The sequence below is a fragment of the Chelonoidis abingdonii genome, chromosome 11, assembly GCF_003597395.2.
Source record: "Chelonoidis abingdonii isolate Lonesome George chromosome 11, CheloAbing_2.0, whole genome shotgun sequence".
NCBI classification, from domain to species: domain Eukaryota; kingdom Metazoa; phylum Chordata; order Testudines; family Testudinidae; genus Chelonoidis; species Chelonoidis abingdonii.
In genome coordinates this window covers 50,505,672-50,529,936 of record NC_133779.1, presented here as the reverse complement: position 1 = coordinate 50,529,936, position 24,265 = coordinate 50,505,672, and the positions used below count along the sequence as shown (strand labels likewise).

At 52.4% G+C, this 24,265-nt stretch overlaps 1 protein-coding gene across 1 annotated transcript in view; it reads right to left on the bottom strand.

Annotated features, from left to right (window-relative positions):
* ADAMTSL4 (ADAMTS like 4) overlaps positions 1–24,265 on the bottom strand; it is a 134,210-nt gene that overhangs the window by 30,478 nt on the left and 79,467 nt on the right. The gene's annotated exons all lie outside the window — the stretch shown is intronic.

Below are 24,265 nucleotides of genomic sequence, written 5' to 3'. Positions count from 1 at the left end.
GTGTTCTATGCGCCTGGGGTAGCTCATAGCCCTTGCACAGGGCTTGGAGCTCCCTCTTACCATAGTGCTATCTCTTATTTACATCCAGCTGTTGCATCAAGTCACACAGATGACAAAGCATTATAGCTTTTCTGGTACTCTCTGTAAGCAGCTGCTCTGGCTGTCTTAGCAGTAGTTTCCATCTGTGAATGAGGGGGTGTCAAGACAGATCCCTAACATCCTGTCCATAATACAGAAGTTGTGAGAACCCTTGCTCCATGATCATGTTCAGTTGACCCAAAATTGTGTTAGTAAGGAAACACTCACATTCCTCTCCAACACTTTAAATCTCAAGTTGTTCAACAGATTACAACTATCTTTAAAAGGAGAAGGGGGAAATCTTTCTTCACTGAGCAGCTCAATTTACCTCTTCAACAGTCACATACAAAAGTTCAGCTAAACATCACACAGGACTACATAAAAAGTGCTAACAGCTGCACTCAGAGGCTCAACCACAAAGGGAGAGGCTAATTCAACAGTTGCAGTAACATTTCACAAATAGCCTTTAATCTTTAGAACTTTTGTTTAAGCTTGGGGTGGGTTAGTCTCTTCAGCCCTGCCCTGACATTAAGGCAGGGTCTAGACAATGTGTACAACTGAAATACTTGTTCCTTTTCCTTTCCCCTCTGCCCAGCCCCCAGATGTGCAACAGCCTTCACCAAACAAGTGTAGCTTTTCAAGGGTGTATTAGATTCCAACTACTCTGCAGTTGTGCCTGCCTGCTTTTCTGTAGACTGTTCCCTCCTAAAACCATGCAAATATATAAATATATCTGTATTTAAACCACACATGCTTTTTATAACCTAGTACGGGTTTACTATTAATTACAGCCACTCTGTAAACTAACAGTGCAATTTTAGCTATACCCAGAGCCTACTTTCTTGCCTGAGGCAAGAAAACATCAATTGATGTTCAAGTATTGTCCCTGACTGCGGCAGCTACCCAGGATTGACTGTCCCATACAAGCTTCTTTAGAAACAAGTACCTCTCCATGGCAGCTTCGTTCCTCCATGAGGGCAACGGGCCTGATGCATCTTGCTGCAGAAGCAATTCGGCCTGACCTGCTGATCTGTTACCTTACCAAAGGTTCCTCTTGACAATGGGATATGTGCTAGAGCTGCCAGCTTTTGACCTACCCAGAGTCATGCCCTCCCTCACTGCAAGCTGAGGGTGTTAGGTAGGACTGTTTTTAAGGGTACAGTGATACGGGGCAGGGGGTTCTTCAGTATGAATGCTGGCATTGAAAGGTGCAAACAGCTGTATATTACAGTAGAGTGAAGTGCAGGGTATGTATAATGAAGTGTACTATGTACCCAAGAATCATGCTTGCTCATCCTCTCAAAAGAGCTTTAGACTGGCTCTGTGTATATTGGTGATAATGACAAATTGCTTATGGGGGAGGTAGGGTACTTGGAACCATGGCAAATAGCTGTTTCATAGGCCTGTCTGAAAAGGCAAAAGCTGTATTGTGTGTAGCGTGGGATGGTCGTGATCCTAACTGATGGGGTCTTCTCCCTGCTGTTTCTATGTCTTCAGCCCTTGCTTGGGAGGCAGAATTCTTGGCAGCCTTGTTAAAAATGAAACCTTTTCACGATTAAACTAGAAAATGCTTAGTGTAATAATGATGTGCCTCCCTTCTCGTCACCTCCACTTTGTATGAACAGTCTGTCAGCTTTCATGTAACAACGAGGCAGATGGCCACCTTCTACAGTAGCAGCTAGTCACTGGCCCAATCCTCAAAGGTATTTGGGCTCCAACTTCCATAGGAATCAATGGAAGTTAGGGGCCTCAGTACCTTTGCAAAGGTGGGGCTGTGCTATGGAAATATGCAAATATGGAATTTTTAGAGTGATTTCCCCTTCCTGCTCTGTTTCTAGGTAGTGGGTGTAAAGTGCGTCAAAGCTCTCTTGCTTCCTGGTAACCATGTCTGTACTGTGAAGGCTATCTATTCACCACAGACTATCTCGGCTTTGGTAAAAGGGTGGTAACTTCCTTTCCCTTTCAAAGAAGGGCTTTCAGAGAGCAGAAAATGTGCCAGTAATCACACTCCATACTCTCCCCCCCCCCCCCTTTCTGAAGCCGTTAGTTAATAAAGGTTCATGCTCTAAACAAGAGTTTCCTCCAATTTTTGAACAAGGTCAGTGCCTTCATTTGTCCTTTCTGAGAATGATCCTGCAGTTCCTGGAACCAGCTGAACTGATCAGCTAAGAAACCCTCCTTGCCCTGTTAGCTATTAAGTTATCAGAACACTAAGACAGAGGAACGTCCATCAAACCCAAGCCTAAAGACGTGCAGCAGTAGCATTTCTGTAGTACCTAGAGGTCTCATTGAGGTCTCTGTGGTTCCATACGGACCTATCTAATGCACACTATAGAGGGGCTGATTGATATAGCAGGGCTTCTTATAGATTTCATTTAAAAAGAAGTTTGGGGCTTGCTTATGCAATATATCCTACTATGAAAAGTAGTTCCTGGTAACAAAACACAGTAGAAGGAACGTGTTATGAATGCCTGCTCTATCATCTTGAACATCTCTCATCCCCCATTCCCAAGCCTTTTTCTCTCTTTTTAATAAAGATTCCCTGGACTATTTGAATCCCTTACTCCCCCATCTGTGATGGGGTTTGTGGCCCACCAGCCAATCTCAGCTCACTTTTATTAGAAACTGGCTGAGATTTTCAACACTGGCTCTGGGATTTGGACATCAGAGGAGGGTGTCCAGTCCCTTCCCCCCCACTTCAAGAAGCTTTGCAACTCAGTCAAAAACCAGACTATTGAATATAGTCACAGGATGCTAATAAGAGAATTAAAAGTGACTGCAGTCTCCTCAAACTGCTGCTGCAATGGCAGCCTGCCACTTCGAGGATAATTCAAAACTCACCTTCAAAACTTCACCGCTCTTCCCCTGGCCCTGCCCCAAATCCCTATGGGGCAACCATTATTTTCAGTCTGTACCCCACTGACATTTCTCTGCATTTAACACCCTTGGCAGCAGGATTTACTGTGCACCATGGGGTGTTGGTATGTGGCTGGAATACCAAAAAGGTCTGACTTTGGAGCTTTTAAAATCAAGTCATCCTGCTTACCAGCTTGCATCCACCACACACAGGCTGATGCTAGTTGTTGCTCAGACATAAATGTTTCATACCCTTTGAAGGGCAAGGAGGGAGGGGATTGTGCTGTACCTTTACAAAGAATTAGTTTCTGTCACAAATGGTTGTTAGATCCCTGGGCCTAGCCCTCAAAGGTATTAAGGCTCGGGAGTTAGGAGTCTGAATACCTTTTGAGGAGCTGGGCCCTGACTACAACTTTCAGGTCAGAACTGAAGTGGGGAAAGGAGCAAAATGGTAATCAGAAGTGATGTTTAAAGGTCAAGCTCGTGCCACCTGCTATGGCTAGAAACATACTTTTATAGCACTGCAAAAGTAGAAACCTCAGCACTAATGGAGGGTTAATTTAGTGCTCTCTTTGTCTAGCAGTGCTTTTATACTACTGGTTTGGGGCAAAACCTTGTGAGTTCTCAAGCTAACAAATGTACTTTTCAGTCCCCCAGTTGTAATGCTCAGGGCATGATGTAATAGTTTCTATAGTGACAGACAGACGCCATAAACAGAGGACTGTCTTTGCCAGCTATTCACTGCTCCTCCCACCTAAAATCCCATAGCTTGGCTCCATGTACCAAAGTTACACTGTACCAAAGTATAACACACTGAACACTCAGCAATGTGGTTTTTTGCATTCTTGCTAAAGAGCTTACTTCATACTGTGGCATGAGGCTAGGCCTGTTTCCTTTAATGGATGCAAGCTGAAGTTTTTCTGAAATACCGTGCAAACAGCAATGTGCAAATCATGCCTGAGATTTTTTGGTGTTGCGGTGTTGTGCAAATCTCTCTTGGCATGCATGCTTCCGCAGGTAGCAGACCGGTGCTGTGACAAAAATAGACAACCTAGGGCTTTCATAGAAATTTGAGATGGAGACAACCTGTTGCGTGATCTAATCCAGCAATTTCCAGAACCCTACCAGCCCCATTTTCCTGGTTTCTGTGTGTCCCAAACAATAGTTTTTCCATTATTTCTCTTGGGAGGCTACTCCAAGTCCTTGTCGATGGTTATATTCACCTTTTCATTAGGCTCAATTAAATAGCTCCCATCCATCACCATAATATCTGAACGTCTCCTGACTCCCAATCAGGTATCGACGTATTAGCCCCGTTTTAGAGATAGGAAACAAGGCACATAGATGAAGTGATGTGATTGAGATCACAAACTATGGGTATGTCTACATAGCCGACGTCAGAGCGCTGCCGAATGTGGCTGTGGAGTCGCGGCTCCAGTGCTGGGAGAGCAGCACTGTAATAAAACCACCTCCGCAAGGGGAATAGCTCCCAGCGCGGGGAGTAGCACTGTCTACACTGCCACTTTACAGTGCTGAAACTTGCATTGCGCGGGGGGGGTGTTTTTTCACACTCCTAAGCGAAGAAGTAAGTGGTAGTGGTATACCAGGCTTGAGTCTGTAGCAGAACCAGATCTCCTGAATCTCAACGCAACGCACAGCTTCAACTTCCTCTTCTAAAGTGCTCCACTTTGAGTCTTCCCTTAGACAAACTCACATCAGTTTTCTTCTCAGAAGTAGTCATCAAAGGAAAGGTACTTTATCTAAGTGCTTGCTCTCCATCCTTCTACTGTGGATATTTTAGATACTTATCACATTACTGTAGTATCTGAACAATTAAAAATGTTCGAAGTATTTATTCTCACCCCTGTGAGGCAGGCCTGTGATCCCCATTTACAGATCTTTAGCGATAGCTGAGCAGATAAAGCATTGAGCCAACCCACCCCAACAGCTGGTTGCGCGCAGTGTTCTCAGTTCACATCGTGGTCCCGACTGTTGGATTGGCATCTGGTTTTCAAGTCCCTTTGCCAGCCCGCCGGCTCCAGGCGGGACATTCTGTTTGCCTTTCAAAGCTGCCATTTGGGAAGCGCGTTCTTAGAAAGTCCCTTTGCTCTTTTCTCTTGCCAGTGAGCAGATGCCAGTGTCCCAGAAATCCCCGGCACGTTGGCCAGCACACCAGCCTCCCTTTCTTGGAGGACTCAGTAGAAAGAGAAAGGCTAGAGGAAGCCATAACCATGACTAATGGGGTTCGTGCAAAGCTTCTGCGACGGATGCTCTTCAGCACTGCCACAGGGCTTTACACCTAAGCATAGTCCTGTGGACAAAGCTGACTTATATGGGATCTTCGCAAGGGAGCCTCTTTTAACTTTCCATCCTGGGAACAAACACTTGAATGCTGCCCATCTGTTAACACCATTGCTTTCCGATGAGATCATTGCCTTGGCTCCTACTGTAATAAGAGACCCCAGGGCCTTGCAACAACAAAGGGAATCCTGCCAAGAAGAAGGAGAAATCATCGTGAGAGATTGAGGGTGGGGGTATTCTGTCCCCCAACAAGTTTAAACGGGTTCACGGTTGCGTGACTCCTGGAGTTACATTGATGTAAAACTGGCATGAGTTGCCCTGAGGACGTTTCATGCCACCTTGGCTGCACTGAGCTGCCTTGAAGTGGGTGTGAATAACCCTCTGGAGTCCGCTTAAGGCAGGGGGCCTCCCTAGCTGATCTATCGCTGCACCGGGCCTGCTCCCAGGCTCTCAGCACAGGGTGCCAGGCCAGAGCCCACTGTACTGTGACTACTCTGTGCTTCTCAGTGGCCCATGGAACAGAATAGAGTAGAGAGTATGGATACTTCCACACAGCTGCTGGGAGGTGTGATTCCTAGCTCAGGTAGACATGAGCTAGTGCCTAAAGACAGCAGCGTGGCATGAGCCAGCCACCTGAATACACCCCCGCCTGATCCCCGAAGCATATCCTTGGGCGGTTTGCCTCCTGCAGCAGCTATGCCACTTTTGCTAGCTAGTGAAAGCTCATCTACCCGAGCTGGGCGTCACTCGTCCTAGCGGCTGTGTGGATGTACCCTATGTACCCTGCATGGCGCCTGATGCAGGAAGTGCTGCCTTCTCTCTCCACCCCAAGTGCAGAGTCTAAGGCCAAAGTGCTCAAGGACGGACATAGAAGCAAGCGTGGGAGGCATTCCATCAGGGTGAATTCATGCCTGGATCCCAGCCAGGGCTGGAATGTGGATGGCTCCCATTTTAATTTATTTCTCGAGTGTAATTAGTGCACTGAACAGCCTGGGTTGCTTTTAAACCAGGTTCATTTCCTACTTTCCCCAGGGAGCAGAGGTGACTTTGAGCATTTCAGGTTGAGTTCCTCTGGCTGTCACATTTTTGTTTACCAAACAGACAGTATTTTACACAACATATTCCCCTTGAAAATGCCCAAGGACAGTCCCTTCCAGTGGGTATAAACTGGCAGAGCTCCCTCAAAGTCAATGGAGCTGAGCCAGTTTACACCTGCTGGGCATCTGGCCCCATTGACTCCCATAGAACCATGCCATTTACACTCACGGGGGTTTTGGCCCCACTGACTCCCATGGAGCTACACCCATTGATGCCAGCTGGGGGCCTGCCTCCCTGATTCCACATTGCACGCCTGGCCCCATTTCGCAAATGGGTGAGGGCTGGACACACCTGAGCTCCAAGCCAAGAGGCTGGCCTGGCTGAGGGTAGCTATTTCAGTTGCCCCTCAAAGTGTAATAAAAGAAATCCCAGGTCACCCCCACTTACTTTCATAGATTCAAAGGCCAATAGGAACCATTTGAATCATTTCGGACATGGGTTCCACACAGTCAGTCGGTACCAGCTGCTGGCTGTTTGACAACGTCTGTGCAGTGTGCCAGAGGCTCTCAGCCTGGTCACAAAATCTAGGCAAGGACCATAACAACAGGGTCCTTGGCTGGTGATCTTAGAGGAGAGGCTCCAGGCTGAATGAGCTGCACAGCCCCTGCTCTAGTTCACCCCCTCCAGGGCAGGATTAAGGTATTTTGGTGGGAGGCTTAAATGCCTTCTGCCTGTTGTGAAGCAAACTGGGACACAAGCCACCTGTGTTCTAGCTCGGATAATGCATTCCTCCCGTGCTGCCCCTGCATTCCCGAGAACATCCTCCTCTCCCTCCCACGGTGGGATGGAGTTCCAAGGATGTCCCTGAAACTAGAAATGCTATGGTAAGGCGGTAGCATAGAGAGTCCCTGCAGTGCCAGGAGGGGTTCTTCCCTCGCTGTAGTTAACCCACCTCCCCAGAGTTCTGCCGTTGACCTGGCAGCATCCACACCTTAAGGGTGTAAGTGCATCGCATGAAATCTTTCACAGCTGATGTAGTTAGATTGATCTCACTTCATGGTGTAGACCAGGCCTGAGTCAACAAACAAAAGCAAGCCCAGGGGCTTGGAGAAATCGGGGGCCAGAAAACACATTTCGGGCCCTGAGTCCGATCCATGGACCATCCGGGGGATGTTCCACTGTTTTGTCCTTGGCCTGATGCCACAGATATGTCTACTGCGATTCCCAGGCTTTAGCACTGGATGTTCATCTCTCCTGTTCCAAATGCAGAGCCCGTTTCTCGCTACGTAGCTGGGAACTGGGCAGCTTTGCGTACTCTAGGTCAGTGGCAGGGGAGCTTCACCGAGGGAACTGGGTTAGCTGCCGAGGAAGGACGAATGAGTTGGAATAGTTAATGCTAAAGTACGTTTTGGTAGAGATATTAAACCTCATGCTTCAGGGTCTAAACCAATCGAACTAAAGGGACCAGGAGGAAACCTAATATGAGACGCAGATTATTCCTCATCTGCCTGATGAGAAGTTTCTTGCACCTTCTGCTGAAGCATCTGGTGCTACTCAAGGTCAGAGACAGGATATTGAGCTCGATGGACGATGGGGCTGTACCAGCAATTTCTATGGGTTTGTGGGTAAGGCACTGGGCTGGAACTCAGGAGATTTGTCTGCTAGTCCTGGCTGTGCCACTGTGGGTAAACCAGATAATTTCTCTAGGCCTCAGTTCCCAGGTGCAAAATGGGGTAATGAGATTGTGAGCTCTCTGGGGCAGGGACTGGCCCTCACTGTGTGCCTACAGGACCTAGTACAATGTGGCCATCTCTACAGCTGAGTCAGTTTCACTTTAAGCACGCTTGGGGCCGGCCCAGCTGAACCTGCTTTCTCAGAATTCAGAAGCCTCTTGCTAAGAATAAAGTGAGATGTTTCAGTTTTACTAAGAAATCTGAAGGAAAGGGCACAGAGCTAACTGGGGCCCTGGGCAGAAGACGAGCATGCACAAGAGATCAGGGCCTGCTTCCTGGAACAGCAAAGGACCAGGAGAGATAAAATGCCAGCTGCAGCTTATCGCTTCCCCATGAGCAGGGGTAGGGGTTAGAGACAGGACTGTGCGTCAGATGCAAGTGGCTGAGACTAGCTCACATTCAAAGGGGCTTGGCTCCCCGTGGCGCACAACAAAGCCCCAGCGCTGGAGCAGGGCTCCATTCTACATTCAGGCCCCAATGATTTCCAATTGGACGTTTGTCCCTCCCAAGGGCTGGCAGAACCTAGCTCTTTTCATCCATTGGTTTGAAAGTATTTCGTGACGCAGGGGAAGTAGCACCAAGCCCTGTTTTACAGGTGGGGAAACTGAGGCACAGAGCACTAGAAATGACATTCCCTAGATCAGAGACAGAACCCAGGGATCTGGAGCCCAAAGCCCACATGGGGTAAGGCGGCCATGGAGGCACATCCAGGAAGCCAGCTGAGCTGAATTTATCTCACTGGACTTCCTGCCTGCTTTCTCGGGCTAGAATTCCCCTCCCTGATGCGATTTCCGGTTCCAGCCCCTTTCTCCCCAGCCGAGCCCAGCCCCATCACCTTTGAGAAGGTTCACCTGATCCCTGCAAAGGGAAAAGAAAGGAGTTGGCAAATGAACAGCCTGGGGGAGGAGATCGAAGGGGACAAGAAAGCAACTGGGGCCTGGGCCGGCAGGTAAACATCAAACGGAACCGAGAACAATGCAGCGGTTGAGAGCCAGCTGCGTCTGGGTGGCAGCTGGTGCTGCAGGCCTGGCCTGCCATCTGTTCCCAAACAGCGGCCACCCGTCCTGGCTGGCGACAGCTGCCTCTTTTGTCTTCCCCTTTGCGACGAGCAGCCTGGCTCCCACTTCCCCGGGCCAATCGACAGCAAGTTAATTAGCCCATCTCGCTTTGTTCCTTCCAAGCTGCAGAACCCAGGGGCTCAAGGAAAATCCGCTTCGCCTTGGAAATCCTGAGCTGTCCAGCCGGCAAGTGGAGAGATCCCATCCCCCTCCCCACTTGCACAGGGTGAGGCTCCACCTGGGAGGCAGCTAATCCCCCTCACACACACCCCGTGGGTGCCGCATGCTCTCTCTGCATGTGAGCTCAGCATCATGGGATCTCCTGCTTTCCCCATCCCTGCACCTCGTGCAGTGTGTACGCCTCCACTCAGCCCTTTGCAGGGTCCAGGAGAGAGTCACGTTCTCCGCTCATCGCACCTCCTGCCCCCCACTGGGTGTGAGCAAAGGGGCTAGAGCCCAGCCAGCTGGAGGCCACCTGCAGCCTGGGGGGGGGGTGTCAGCCCCCCTGCCCCAGCCCATCTCTGGGGGATCCAGCCTGCACCATCTCGGCTGTACTTGGACACAGAAATCAGGCTCTCCCAGCTGGATATAGATTACACGCACCACGGGTGGGGCCCGATGGGCTAGGCACTGCACACACACACATACACCCACACAGAACACTCCCCTCCCTGAAAACACAATCGCACACACACAACCCCCGTCACACTGCTCCTTCCCCATGTACAACCCATGCAACCTCCTCTGTGTACCACACAAACCCCTCCTGCGCACACAGCCTCCCTATACACAGCCCCCATGCAGACCCAACCCCCGCTATACACCACACAACTTGCTACACACACACAGCCTGCATACAAAATCAACGCAACCCCCTCTGTGTACCACACAAACCCCTCCCGCACACACAACCCCCTTACACACAGCCCTCATGCAGACCCAACCCCCGCTATGCACCACACAACCTGCTACACACACACACCCTGCAACAAAATCCACACAACCCCCTCTGTATACCACAGCCCACTCCCCCCAACTCCCTACATATAACCTTCTGCATACACAACCCCCTCTGTATACCACACAGCCCACCCCCCCACAACTCCCTACATATAACCTTCTGCATACACAACCCCCTCTGTATACCACACAGCCCACCCCCCCACAACTCCCTACATATAACCCTCTGCATACACAACCCCCTCTGTATACCACACAGCCCACCCCCCCACAACTCCCTACGTATAACCCTCTGCATACACAGCCCCCTCTGTATACCACACACAACCCCCCTACACACAGCCCACACAATCCCTTGTACACACATGCACACAACCCCCATCTCCACAGCTTCTTGCTACACACAGCACCTTCCCCCAAGCCTAACCCTCCCACTTCATGCGCACACACAACCTCCTTCCAGCACAAACACACACACCCCTTGACAGGCACAGAGCAGAACACACCGCACCCACTCATAGCAACACACCCGTGTCCCATTTCCACGGCTGAGCGATCCCTCTGTGATTCTCCCACTGGGAAGCAGCCCCTGCTGCCAGTTATCACAGAGGCAATCCCAGCCCAAGACCCCAGCCCCTGTGCCCAGAGGCTCTCCTGCCTTCTGACCCAATTAAACGCACCCTGCGCCCTGCTCTCAAAGCCGCATGGAGTACAGGGGGACCCTGGGTTGCTTAGATCCAAGGTGCGCCTTGTTCTGAGCTTCCACTCAGAGTCCCTGTTGCAGCTAATTAAACTAGGAGCCGTTTCCATTAGGCACCCTGCAGCTGCTAGGCCTGGACCCCCATGCTAGGCCTGGCCACTACCCAGAAACCCTGGCGTGCTTAACAGCCTCAAGCTGGGCTTCTGCACAGGGCCGGGCCCTCCCACACCTTCTGCAAACTGGCTGAGTCCCTGCTGAGGGCAAAGGGCGTTATTCCTGCACAGGGAGGAGAAGTGTGTGACAGCGGCTGGCTGAGGGGAGGGGAAAGAAATGGAAGCAGATCCCGGTGCATGCTGGAAGCGGATGAGGGTAGTCACTTAGCCCTCACAAGAGATGGACCCTTGAATGTAGCTTGAATCTAGCCAGCTCGGGTGCCAGACAGACTTGTCCAGAGCCGCCTGGGGGCGGGCGGAGGGCAAGTGGGGCAATTTGCCATGGTCCCCACAGGGGCCCCCAAGAGAGTTTTTCGGGGCCTCTGGAGCGGGGTCCTTCACTTGCTCCAGGGGCCTCGGAAAACTCTCGCGGGGCCCAGGCCCCCGGAGCTTCTTCCTTTCCAGGTCTTTGGCAGGAATTCGGCGGTGCAGGGTCCTTCTGCTCCGGGACTTGCCGCCAAAGACCACAGGCCCCCTGAATCCTCTGGGTGGCCCTGGACTTGTCCAGCCCCTGGTGAGGTCTGAACTACTGCAGGTGGGATCCGAGGTAGCTAGATTAACAGTGATATTTCCCATGCGGTTTGCTCCCTTGGGGGGTGGGGGTCATGCAGTTTGAGGCATCAGGAACCAAGGTCTGGGCTCCACACATCGCAGGGCATTATCCATGGGAGCTGGGAGGGTGTCCTTGTCCTGAGGTGGGTGTTTGGGGAAGAGGAAATCTGCTAGATCATCCCTTATGTGGTTTGTTTCAATAGAGCCAAACATTCCCCCGTCCCCGCCAGTGTCCCTGCTAGCCGCTCTCTCCTGCAGCATGGGACTGCCTGGACATGGCTGGTCCCCCATCCCAGTTTAAAGTAGTGGGGAGGGAAGGTGCTCTTCTGGATAAGGCTCACGCCAAGAAGCCTGGATTCCCCATGCCGTGTGAGCTCAGGCATGTCAGCTCCCCTCTCTGCATCTCAGTTTCACTCTCTGGAAAATGGGGGTTGTGATACCAACCTGGCTTTGGTGAAAGCGCTTTGGGATCCTTGGATGGAAGCTGCCTGGTGCTGAATATAAAGGGCGAGGGAGGATGGCAGTCTCAGCCCCAGCAAGGCCTCAGCAGGATCCATCTCGCCATGGTTCAAGGGGAAACTGGTCAGTTTCCTGAACATTAACGCCAGGTTGAGGGTTGACGCTGGGCTCAGATGGGGACTGGTGAGACTGGATGGTGGAGGTGGTGGAATCTCCTTCCTTAAAGATTTTTAAGGTCAGGCTTGAAAAAGCCCTGGCTGGGATGATTTAGTTGGGGTTGGTCCTGCTTTGAGCAGGGGGTTGGACTAGATGCCTCCTGAGGTCCCTTCCAGCCCTGATATTCTATGATGGGCATATGGGGGTTATTGCTGGGTCGGATGTGGGTCAGATGAGCATTGTGGGAGCGTAGTGAGTCTCTTGGAAGAACCAATGGAACTAGATGAATATCTTGGGAAGTATCATTGAGTCCCCTGGAAATGTCCGTGGGATCACAGGGTATCTTGGGGGCGTCTGTGGAGTCAGATAAGCATCTTGGACGGACCAGTTTGATCAGCTGATTCTCACATGCCCCACTTTGAATGCTTTTCTCACCAGCGACCTCCCAGGGGTTGGGCTTCATCTTTTGAGGCATTATGCTGGGAACCCCTTGTGGTAGGATGCAGGTGGGCTTATCCCACTCACAATCAATCCCCTGGCATTGCTCGGTGGCATCCGGAAGCTTCTAAGGGGCAGGTCAGTGGTCTGGCGGAGCGTATGCCAGCTGAGCCCTGTAATTTCCCCGCCCTCGCTAGGGAAGCGACTTTGCTTTGTATCTGGTTTCCCTATTAGTCATCCGGCCCCCTGACATGCAGATGGAACGTTGAAAGCCAGCGGGTGTATTTCACCTCAGGGCGGCCGGGGGAGGCTGACCTTTTCACGGGCCCGTGACTAAGCCAAACTGGGTTAGAAACAAGAGTTTCCACAGAGCACAAATATTTTGGTTGTTACCGGCAGTGGTGGCCAGGCAAAGAGTAGAGGAAACCATCTGCTCAGAGGACAGAACTGGGCACATTTTGCCCCATTACACACATGGCCCCCAGCCAACGTGTGGGTCCTCCGCCGACTGTCACGGACGTGCTTCGAGGTTCCATTGCGGCAGGTGTCGCACAGCCACGGAGTGCGAGACAGGGGAAGAAAGGGAAGGGGGAGAAACTGAGGCACAAAAAGGGGAAATGACTTGCCCACGGTCACTGGTGGAGATGGGAGTAGAGCCCAGGTGTCTGAGCCCCCAGCTGTATTAGCCCATCTTTCTGCACAGCTCTTCTATGGCACCTGAGGACCTTAAACCACTTTGTAGACAGGGATTATTAGCTCCCTTGTGTCAATGGGGAAATTGAGGCATGGCAAGCAGGCCACTTGCCCAAAGCTACTGGCTAGCCTTTTGCTCTAACTGCTAGACCCTACTTACTCCTCAGCTCTGGAGGAATCACATGTAGGCAGTAAGACTCTCAATGACTCGCCAGGGACCATTCAATTCTAGCATTGTCCATTAAGGGGTGTCCTCCACCATCCCTGCCCAAGCAGCCAGCACACAGCCACTCTCAGAGGCAGGCTACAGAGCCAGCTGAGCCACGCTCTGATCCAGCCACCATGGAAACCAAATCTCTGCCCCACTCTTAACCCCAAGAGCCGTCTGCTACTCCTGATGCCTGTGAGCCAGTTTAATAGAGCTGGAGAAATGTGCTCCCCACTCTCTAGGGTTGCTTGCAGCCGGTGGAGCTGACAAGGCCAGCTGCAGAGCCCATTCTGGACCTGTTCCCACGAGCTCCATTAGGCCCTGGACCCCCAAACCGTGCAGGCTGGAGCCCCATGCCAGGTTGCAGCCTGTGTTCTTCAGCGCTTGACTAAGCTTTTCGCCTTGGCAGCTCAGCGTGTTTCTGTCTGCCTCGGTGACAGCACAGCAGGGCCATGACTAAAACAACGCTCTGCTCAGCTCGAGCCTGCGGAAAGGGTCTTTGAGTCCCACTGGGCTCAACGGTTCCTGGGCTGCTGACCCCGGAAGCTGCGATTACAGAGCACAGCGCTACATGGCTCACACTGTTATGGGCCCAGGTTAGGAGGGCCAGGCTGCAGCATACTGCGCATTGAAGAAACTAGACAGGAGCCCGTCACAGTGGGGGCCCTGGCTTAGATGATCTACAGATCTTCCCAGGGCAATATGCCACACAACAGTACCTAGCCCTAATATGGCACCTTTCAGCAGTACATCCCTAAGGAGGTCAGGATCATTAGACCCATTTTAAAGATGGGGAAATGGAGGCACAAAGAGATGACAATCGCTCACCCAAGATTAACCAGCAGCATTTAACCCAGGGTCTCCTGCCCTGGGGACATGCTCTCTAGAGGTGCCCTTTGGGAGAAATCTTAGCAGCTGCAGACCTGTCAGATCTAAGTAAATATTAAAGTTCCTTAGTGTTTTCCATCTGTTGGCCATGATTTCTGCTCTCTCCCTGGCTGTGTGCTGGTTGGCTGCTCTCCTCCACCCCAGAGGTGGGTGCATTACCCTGGTGCTGTTTGAATCCACAGCTTGAGAAGCCCTTTGAGGGAAGCCTTCAAAGTGCTATTGAAATGTGAGCTCAAGAATATTGCTTTTTTAACACCCTCCGAGCTGCACCGCAGGCTAATGGTGCCTGCTTCCAGATGGTGCCTGAGATTTTTACTGGAGTTGTTCCAGGGGAACTCGGTGAAACTGGCCTCTGAATCCGAACTAATGGCTACCTCCTTCACCAGTCAGAGCAAACGTCCAGCCCTGGGCTGAATGTGCTGTGGGTTGTCAGCATCTCCAGCCTGTTGCCAGATTCTAGCTCCTGTGTCGAGTTTGCCGGGTCTCAACTGAACGCAAAAGGGGAAGTTTATCGGCCTCACACACGCACCACAATGTCCAATGGGATTGGAAGCCCCTTTCCCAGGGTCCCCTGAGGTGTAGCCACTGATTTTTGGTTTGCCCTGTGAGTGCTCCACCCCGACTCCGCCTTGAGGCCCCACCCTCACTCCACCCCTTCCCCCAAGACCCTGCCCTCACTCCGCCTTTTCTTACCCCTCCCTTAGGCCACTGCTGGCTCCTCTCCAGAGTCCCCTCCCCTTCCGCCTCCCTGAACCCCTGATTGTCGGCCCACCCAACAACTGTGACTGGTGCCTGCCAAGCACCTCCTATTTTTCTTCTGTGGGTGCTCGAGCCCCAAAGCACCCATGGAGTCAGTGCCTCTGGCCCAAGGGGTGCAGCGGACAGGCCCAGAGGTGCCATGGGAAAAATGCGTGACAGGGCCCTGGGCTAATACCCAGCAGTCGGAGCTCAGCAGAGCAGCATGCGGTCACCAGGCCCTGCAGTGCTGTAGCCGAGGTCTGGAGAGCAGCGGAGGGCTCTGGGCTGGAATAGCAGGGCAGGAGTGCTGGAAGCCGGGACCGAGATGCATTGGCAGGGCTGAGGGAAGCCCAGGCCTGATGAAGCCGTGGGCAGAGACGTGAGTGGAGCGATTGGGACAGGATTCGCCAGGTGGGGCCGGGGGTTGGACGTGAGGTGCATTAGCAGAGCAATCCCAGGCTATGGAACAGCAGGGGCAGCTGCAGTGCAAGGCTGACATGCACCGAACAAGCTGGGAATAAAGGGGAATTTACACAGCTGCAGCCCTTGCTGTATCGCCCCCTCTTCAGTGCTTAGCAGTATCCCATTGAGCGGCTTTCTGCTCCTTCCCTAGGGTTTGGAGCTGGGCGGATGCCCAGGGCCGCTCTCCCATCTGCACTCTTTAGCTCCCAGTCAGGGGAAGGGGGCCGGCAGGGAGTCAGCCAGGGCACATCCTTAGCAATTGAGCTTGGAAAACAGCTTCGGTTGGATTTGGGGCAGATCTGGTTTTATCTGAGCTGGTTCACACATACTCCACTTACCTGAAGCCCTCTGTGTACAAAACGCCCGAGGCTGAGCGGAGCCCCTCCACCCCCAATCCCCTCCACCAGACCCAAGGTGCCATCCCTGTGATGCAGGGAGATCACCCATCTGGTGTCTGCAGATGTTGCCGGGGCAGGGGCTGGGGTCAAAGAAAGGCACTTCAGTGAGCGCCGCCCCATTCATTCCTCTTCCTGGGGTAGCTGTTCTCCAGCCAATGAAGCCGGGACATCACACCGGCTGAGTTTGTGCTGTGGGTGCACAGGGCAGGCTGGGCTCATTCAGAACACAGCTTGGGTGGGATGAGTTCCGCTCACTGAGGGTTATGCTCAGCAGACGCTGGAGCCAGATCACGGCACATTGGAAAGAAAAATGAGGGTGAGTAACCATTGGAACAAACTGCCAAGGGTTTGCCATGTCTTGATGTTTTCAGATCCAGACTGGAGGCCTCCCTGTTTTAGCCAAGCATAAAATATTGGATTCAATTTCACCCAGGAGATGCTGGGCGAAGTCTCTGGCCTGTTATACAGGAGGTCAGACTAGGTGCTTTAATGGTTCTTTCTGGCCTAAAAAATCTGTAAAGCGACTTGTTTTTGTTCATGCAGATCTGGGAATAGAAGCCAGGAATCCTGACAGCTACTTGTCCTCTAACCACTAGACAAAACTGCCTTTTAGAGATGCCTACCTTTCCTGGACCCTGGTGTTTTTATCTGCTGACCTTCGTGTTGGTTTAACTTTGGTTGTGTCTGTTACCAATGTGAAGTATTTAGTAAATTAGATGTTGGTCTGAGCAACGACTGGCACCAGTGCCGACAGAGATTTGAAGGCCCGACAATCCTCATGCTTCAGGGCATAAGGTGACAGCCAGCAGGGAGGTCAGGAAGGAATTCCTCCTGGTACCATTGTATTGCACAGTGCAGGGGTCAGTGGGTGGGTCATGCATCCATCTCTGGCTGCCATTGGAGATGGGGTTGTCCATCCTGGTTTGCCAGCTCATAGCTTCCTATTTGAGATGCCCCTCTAGTTCCCCCGTCTTGTCTTGCTGAGCCTGTTGCAGCTTTAAACCGCACTAGTGCTGCCATTTGACAGTCCTGCGGGGCTGTGTCTTGTACCACTTTAGGTCTGTTTCTCCTTATGTCCTGCGGGTGCTAAGCCCAGACAGTTGAGGTCTTCCACCCAGGACAGCGGGAGAGGATCTTGCAGCTGTCTGTCCCTGTGGCTGGAAGAGTAGCTGCAACGGTGGTATCCGAAGAGCCCAGGCCGTAGGACACGAAGGCAGCCCTTAGTGGTTCTGCAGCCCGGCACTCCTGCAGATGTATTTCCCCCGGTACTTTTTGCTTCACCGTGGTTTCTATACAGGGGACTGTCCCTCCAGCCACAAGCAAAGTTAATTTTGAGCATCCGTTAAAGGCTTGATGTCTGGCTGGGCTTTGCAAGCGAGAGCATCTCAGCATCATTAACTATTGATTATTTCTTTTCACGAGGCAATGTGATAGGACAATGACTGGGTGTCAGAATTGCTGGGTCTTTTCCTAGCTCTGCCACTGACTGGCTGTGCAACCCTGGACAAGTCACCTCTACCCTCTTTGTGCCTCAGTTTCCCCTGTCTGCAAAATGAGGGGCATGACCCTGACCCGCCTTTCCAAAGCATATTAAGCCCAATGGATGAAAAGCTCTGTAGAAGCGCTAAGAGTTATTTATTAGTAGCCAAACATGCTAAAGCAAAGTTGAGAAGCTTATTGTTGAAACGAAGCCACTCTCGAGGGCAGCAGAGCAGCTGATACAATGCACCACAACACCACACAGCAATCGCTCACCCAAGGTGGAAATGTGGCCACTTCTGGGGCGGAATGCAGGCAGCTTTCTAACAATTCACAGCAATGCCCCACAAAAGGTTAGTGGAGGCAGAGACATGAACCTTAGCCAGTTGAAACCGTGGAGGGGAATTTAAGGACACTAAAGGGTAATTACACAGATCGGAATTTACCCTGGGCTGTGGAAGATACCATGGGATTTACAATGACTAGGTGGCCAACACCCTGACTTTATGCTTCATCTGAAAACTGGGGACATGCGTCTCCCTTACCCAACCTCTTGTGCCATCATTTGCATGAGTGTGAAATGGGCTGGAAAGCACTGGCAGCGAGAATGCTGCGGCTAGCGCTTGCGAGTCATGCGTAGCTGGGGAAGAAGGAAGTGACCACAGGTAAGAGCCAATTCCTGGTTCTCTGAAACCCTAGGGGGGGCATTTCTTAGAAACTCATCACGCAACGTCATCTCTCGCGTGGCCCTGCTGCAACTTGCCATCATAAAGTGTGTTGGTAGCCGCCTTTCCCTGCCTGTTGCGGGATACTGGACACAATACAGAGGTAAATGGGTGTTCAGGAGCTCAGACTTGAGGATCTAATGGTCCTTCTGGCCTTAGAATCAGAGAATATTAGGGTTGGAAGGGACCTCAGGAGGTCATCTAGTCCAACCTCCTGCTCAAAGCAGGACCAATCCCCAGACAGATTTTTACCCCAGTTTCCTAAGTGGCCCCCTCAAGGATTGAATTCACAACCCTGAGTTTAGCAGGCCAATGCTCAAACCACTGAAGCTGTGATTACAAGCAACATATAGGAGTTGCTTCACCTGGCATTGAAATGCAACCACCTCTGGGATGGAGCAGAGCAGCTGATACTGCTCACCATGACACTGCACAGGGATTGCTCATCCATCTTGAAATACTACCATCTCTGGGGCAGAGGAGAGCAGCTGATACATTGCATCATGACACTGCACAGGGATTGTTCATCCAGCCTTGAAATAATGCCACCTCTGGGTGGAGCAGAACAGCTGATAATCACACCATGACACGACACAGGGATCGTTCATCCAGTGTAGAAATGCAGCCACCTCTGGAGTGGAGCAGAACAGCTGATACAGTGCACCGTTCCACTGCACAGGAATGGCTCACCCAGCTGCATATAGAAGCTCCTTCAGCTATCACACAACCGAGATAGGTGAAAATGCGTGAAAGGGCTCATCCGCCTTGGTGGAGGCACTGAATGATAATGAAATGCAACACGGCGTGCTCAGCTATTAATATATTACCACAGACACACTCGTGTCCCCGGGATCATGGGATATGGTGCTGAGAACTTCCCTCTCAGCTATATTTGGAAAGGTTATTTACAGCAGCAATTCCATCAGTCCCTGCGGTATCTAGTGCCTTTCCCACGGCGACTCAGGACTTTTTTGGAGGAATCAGCGGCATATTTTCCCAAGGGGGTACTTAATGTGCAGTTTTCACACACGTGTGCGTGCGTGCGTGCGCACACACACACACACAGAGTTGTGAAGATGCACTACCAAATGCTCTCAGATGAGACTTACATCCTCACATGTCATTTCAGGTATGCATCGCCTGCACGCGCGCGCGCACACACACACACAGAGTTTGCTCAGCCCAGCAACATGCTCCCCGACATGCCCACTCTGTTCCCACTCTCTTGTGCTCCCAGACACTTGCACTCACAATCCAGGTGCAGTCATATGGACCCACGTGGCCAGGGACACTGAGAGGCACACATCCCTGTGCACTCTCGTTCGCCCCCTGCACACACGCCAACACTAGCGGACATGTGTGCTCCAATTCATTTTCTTTCAGGTCAGGGCTGGTGCTTGGGCACCTGTGCCAAAAGCGCAGCTCATCTGGGACACACGACGCACCACCGGTCATGCCTAGGCACTGGCGTTTAGCTCCCCCCAAGGGCTCGTCCTGGTGAACAGTCCCATGGGAGGTTCATCCCGCATAAGGACTAGCTAGGATCACGCTGTGTGTTGAATCAGTGCAAGTTTTGCCCCAGAGGCTGCCTTTAGCTGCAATATCCATCAGGGGCCATCGCACCAGATTAACCAGACATCCAATGTGCTTTTTCCAGGGAGAAAACCGAAGCTGGGGAGAGGACCCAGGAGTCCTGACTCCCAGTTTCTCCTGAGGTAACCTGCTAGATCCCCCTCCTCTAGGGTGACCAGATGTCCCGGTTTTATAGGGACAGTACCTATATTTGGGGCTTTTTCTTATATAGGCTTCTATTACCCCCCACCCCCATCCCGATTTTTCACACTTGCTGTCTAGTCACCCTACCCTCCTCTCTCACATCTCGGAACAGAACCCAGGAGTCCTGATTTCCAGCCTCCCCTGCGCTAACCACTAGATCCCACTGCTCTCCCAGAGCTAGAGGCAGAACTCAGGCATCCTGACTGCCAGCCCCTGTCCCGCTCTAACCACTAGCCCCCACTCCCTGCTCAGTCCCAGTGCAAAGGGAAGATCCCACCCCACAGGGATAGGGTGTTGCTTTGCAGCAACCGGGGAGCGGCCGGGGCTGCTTCCGCTCCGATTGGCCCATTTCGAACATACACAGACACGCCTGTGCACACACACAGGCCTGCGCACACACATGCCTATAAGGCAGTTTGCTCTGCCCAGCAACAGCGCTGGTAATAGCATCAGGGGGGGAAATCACATGATCCAGCTTCCAGGAAGCCAGTTCCTGCATCGCGTGGGGGGAGGGGAGCTGCTCTGTGTCCTGCTAGGCAGACAGATTCCCCTGGGCCTGACTCCCCCCTCAGCCTGGTGTAAATCAGGAGTAAATCCCCCGGAAGCCGGTGCCGGGGGGATCACCCGCCATTTGGCCACCTATGGTTGTTTCTCGCCCGGCTGCCCTATCTCTCCCACGTGGCTCTCACACTCCGTCCGTCCTCTCGCATTGTCCGTCAGCAGCCCCCTGCTCACGCAGACATTGCGACAGCAGATCAGGCTTAAAAATCACAAGAGCTGTAAAAAGTCATGACCTTGGGGCACTCTGTGTATCAAGCTGCTGTCAGGGGTCAATATTTTGCAGCAGCTTCAGCTGCATTGATTATTATGGCCACACCGAGTGGCCCAGCTGAGATCAGGGCCCCAGCTGCTGTGCGGGCACAGAGAGACCGTCCCTGCACTAAGCAACCTAAATCAGGAAGGGAAACTGAGGCACGGAGAGGGGAAAGTCCTTGTCCAAGGTGAGAGAGAGCTGGAAATAATAACCATAGCTCCTGGCTCCCAGTCTGATGCTCAAGCCACTAGGTCACACTGGGACCCGCTTACAAAGCCATTCTGGCTCCTCCGGTAAACAGGAATCTCTGTCCCCCAAGGAGTGCTACAGCCCATCGGCTGGGGATCTCAAAGTGCTTTGCAAATATTTATTAGGTCCTCCGCCACTTGCTGTGGTGTACGCATCTCTGAGATGCAGCTGGGGAAACCGAGGCACCGAGCCAGGCGGGAAGCAGTCATCCTATGAGTCAGTGGCAGAACCCAGGAGTCCTGAGTCCTTAGCTCCTGCTCTAGCCCCCAGACCATGCTCCTTCCCAAAGCTGGCAACTAAGAGAACCCAGGAGTCCTGGCTCCCAGCTCTAACCACGAGCCAGACCACGTTGCCACTCGATCAGCCCTGCCTTCCTAGCCTGTCTTGTCCTGCTAACCCCTGGCAGGCGTTGAATACAGGAGCGGCCCTTGGAAACATTGGCGTGGGACGCGGCGGCTGCAGGGCGGGGCTCCGTGCAAGGACACAGCCGTTCTGGCGTGGTGAAATTAGCGGTGGAAATTGAAACAAGGGAGGCCTGTACGGCAGGGGAGGAGGCCAGACAAAAGGCCTTTTGTAGCTCCTATTTATATGTAACCAGATGCACCAGAACTGGGCCTGGCGTGGAATTAAAATGCTCCTGCTGTTAGTGGTGTCAGCGGGAAATAGGCAGAGGACCAAATGGATCCCTGGTGTAGCGAATGCCTTTGCAGCCAGCGGGGTCCCCCCATGGAAGGGATCAGGCCTCCAGGGGGCTTGGGGACAGGCTGGGTGAGCTCAGTGGGGGCACAGACAAGGATTTGTGATTCCCTGGCAGCCCTCCCAGCAGGCTCTAGGTCCAATGAGAGCAGAGAATGCCTCAGCCTGTCTAATTCCACTGGCCTCCACCCCTGGAGGCCTGTTCATCCAATGGCTTCCATCACACGTGGCACGAGTTTTGGCCATTCTCAGTCCAGCTCCTGTTAGACACTGGCCCAGAGGCAGTTCCCCAGCTGTGCGGAGACAAGGGTCAGGACTGAACAGCAGGGCCAGGGCCAGGGCTTGGGGGGCAGCAGACGAGCTGTATGGGGGAAGCCCAGGGCTGAAACAGCAGGGGGGTGGGTTGAGCCGGAGGAGCATGGGAGCACTGTGTGGGAGGAGGACTGGAGGGCTGCGTGCATGGAGCTCCAGGCTGGAATAGCCATGGGGGATGAGTGATAGTCAGCACCGAGGGACGTTGGCGGGGTTGTGTGGGACCCCAGGTCTGGAAGAGCAGAGGGAGCTGCAGAATGCAGCAGAGGGGTCTGTGCAGGGCTGCAGGACTCTGTGTGTGGGGCGGGAGAGGCAGGGAGCATGCACGGTGCACGTTACCCCCGCTTGCCCTCATGTGCTTGGGACCCCTGGTGGCCCTGATGAGTTCAGTGCATTGTAGGAGTGTGTGAAGCCTCACGTACACCCAGCTGGGGGGTGGGGAAGGGGGACATTGGTCAATCATCACTTGCTCCTGGACGTCAGTTGCATACGTGGCAGAGAACTGACCCCTGAGCCTGGCCTGGGGCGAGGTCAGGGAGCTACTCCCAGCAGCCAGGAAGGAAGCCCCTATCCCCGCCCCTCTCTGGCTCCAGCTGGAAGGGTGGGGAAGGAGCCCCCATGAGCCTCGCTGCAGGGCAGCGGGGGCCCGGGCAGTGTGGGCTCTTGCAGTGGAGGTCTCTGACCCAGTCACTGCCCTTCCCCATCCTCCCCTGTCTATAATCAACATCCTTGCAGCTTCCTGGCGCTGCCTGCAACACATGCTAATAATGCAACCAACTGGCTACAGAGTGTGTGCGTGTGTATGTACATGTACTTGCGTGCCCACACACACACACACACACACACACAAGTGGCACTGCCCTCTATTGGATGCAATGAGACCTTCTCAACTGTGTACCATAGGCTCTCTACTACTGACAGCACCTGGGGATTCTCCTTTAGGTGCTGGGAATGTAGCGGCTTTTGGGAACCAGGGGTCCCCTGTTGTTGCCATAATCTTCCAAGTAACCCCCAGTTGTGTTACAATGCTCACGGCTTCCCGCTGAAACAGTTTGCGGATGGTTTGCTAATTAACCTTCGCGATCCAGGGTTATTGTCCCTGTTGTGCAGGTGGAGATGCTGAGGCACGGACAGCCAGGCAGAGTCGCTGCCTGCCTGCCTGCACTTAAATTTGGCTGGTGCTGGGGCAAAACACCTCCCCTTTCTTCAGCAGGGTTTTCAGCGTCTACTCTCAACTACCCCTGTGCAGCCCAGGCATGGTGGTGGAGCTGGTTCCTAGGTCCAGATCTCCAAAAGTATTTAGGCACAAATCTCCAGTGGGAGTTGGATGCCTAAACTGCGTTTGAAGATCTAGGCCATAGTCACTAATGCTGGGGACCACTCACGAGCCCCTCCCAGAGCTGGGCTAGCCCTGCTCGGCTGATGAGAGGGGACGAGTATGACAGAGCGGTTCTGCCTGCAGGGTCCCTTTTAACCCTGCCTGTCCTAGAAGCCCCCAGCTGCATTTTACCAAGCTCAGGGGGCTTTTGGTCTCTGTCATAAACAGATAGTTAAGGGTTAATGTCTCTTTTACCTGTAAAGGGTTAAGAAGCTCAGTAAACCTGGCTGGCACCTGACCAGAGGACCAACAGGGGGACAAGATACTTTCAGATCTTGGTGGAGGGAAGTCTTTTGTTTGTGCTGTTTGTGTTGTTGTTGTTCCCTCTTGGGACTAAGAGGAACCAGACGTCCATCCAGGTTCTCCAAACCTTTCTGAATCAGTCTCTCGTGTTTCAAACTTGTAAGTAAGAGCCAGGCAAGGCGTGTTAGTCTTATGTTTGTTTTCTCAACTTGTAAATGTTTCTTTTTCCTGGAAGGATTTTACCTCTGTTTGCTGTAACTTTGAACCTAAGGCTAGGGGGCGTCCCTCTGGTCTATAGGAATCTGATTACCCTGTAAAGCATTTTCCATCCTGATTTTACAGAGATAATTTTTACCTTTTCTTTCTTTAATTAAAAGCCTTCTTTTTGCAAACCTGAGTGATTTTTCCTTGTTTTAATATCCAAGGGGACTGGATCTGGACTCACCAGGGATTGGTGGGGGAAAGGGGCGGGGATAGTTAATTTCCCCTTGTGTTAAGATCCAAGGGGATTGGATCTGGACTTACCAGGGATTGGTGGGGGGAAAGAAGGGGGTGGTAAATTTCTCCTTGTTTTAAGATCCAAGGGGTTTGGATCTGTGTTCACCAGGGAATTGGTGAAGTCCCTCAAGGCAACCCAGGGAGAGGACGAAGTTTTGGGGGAACAG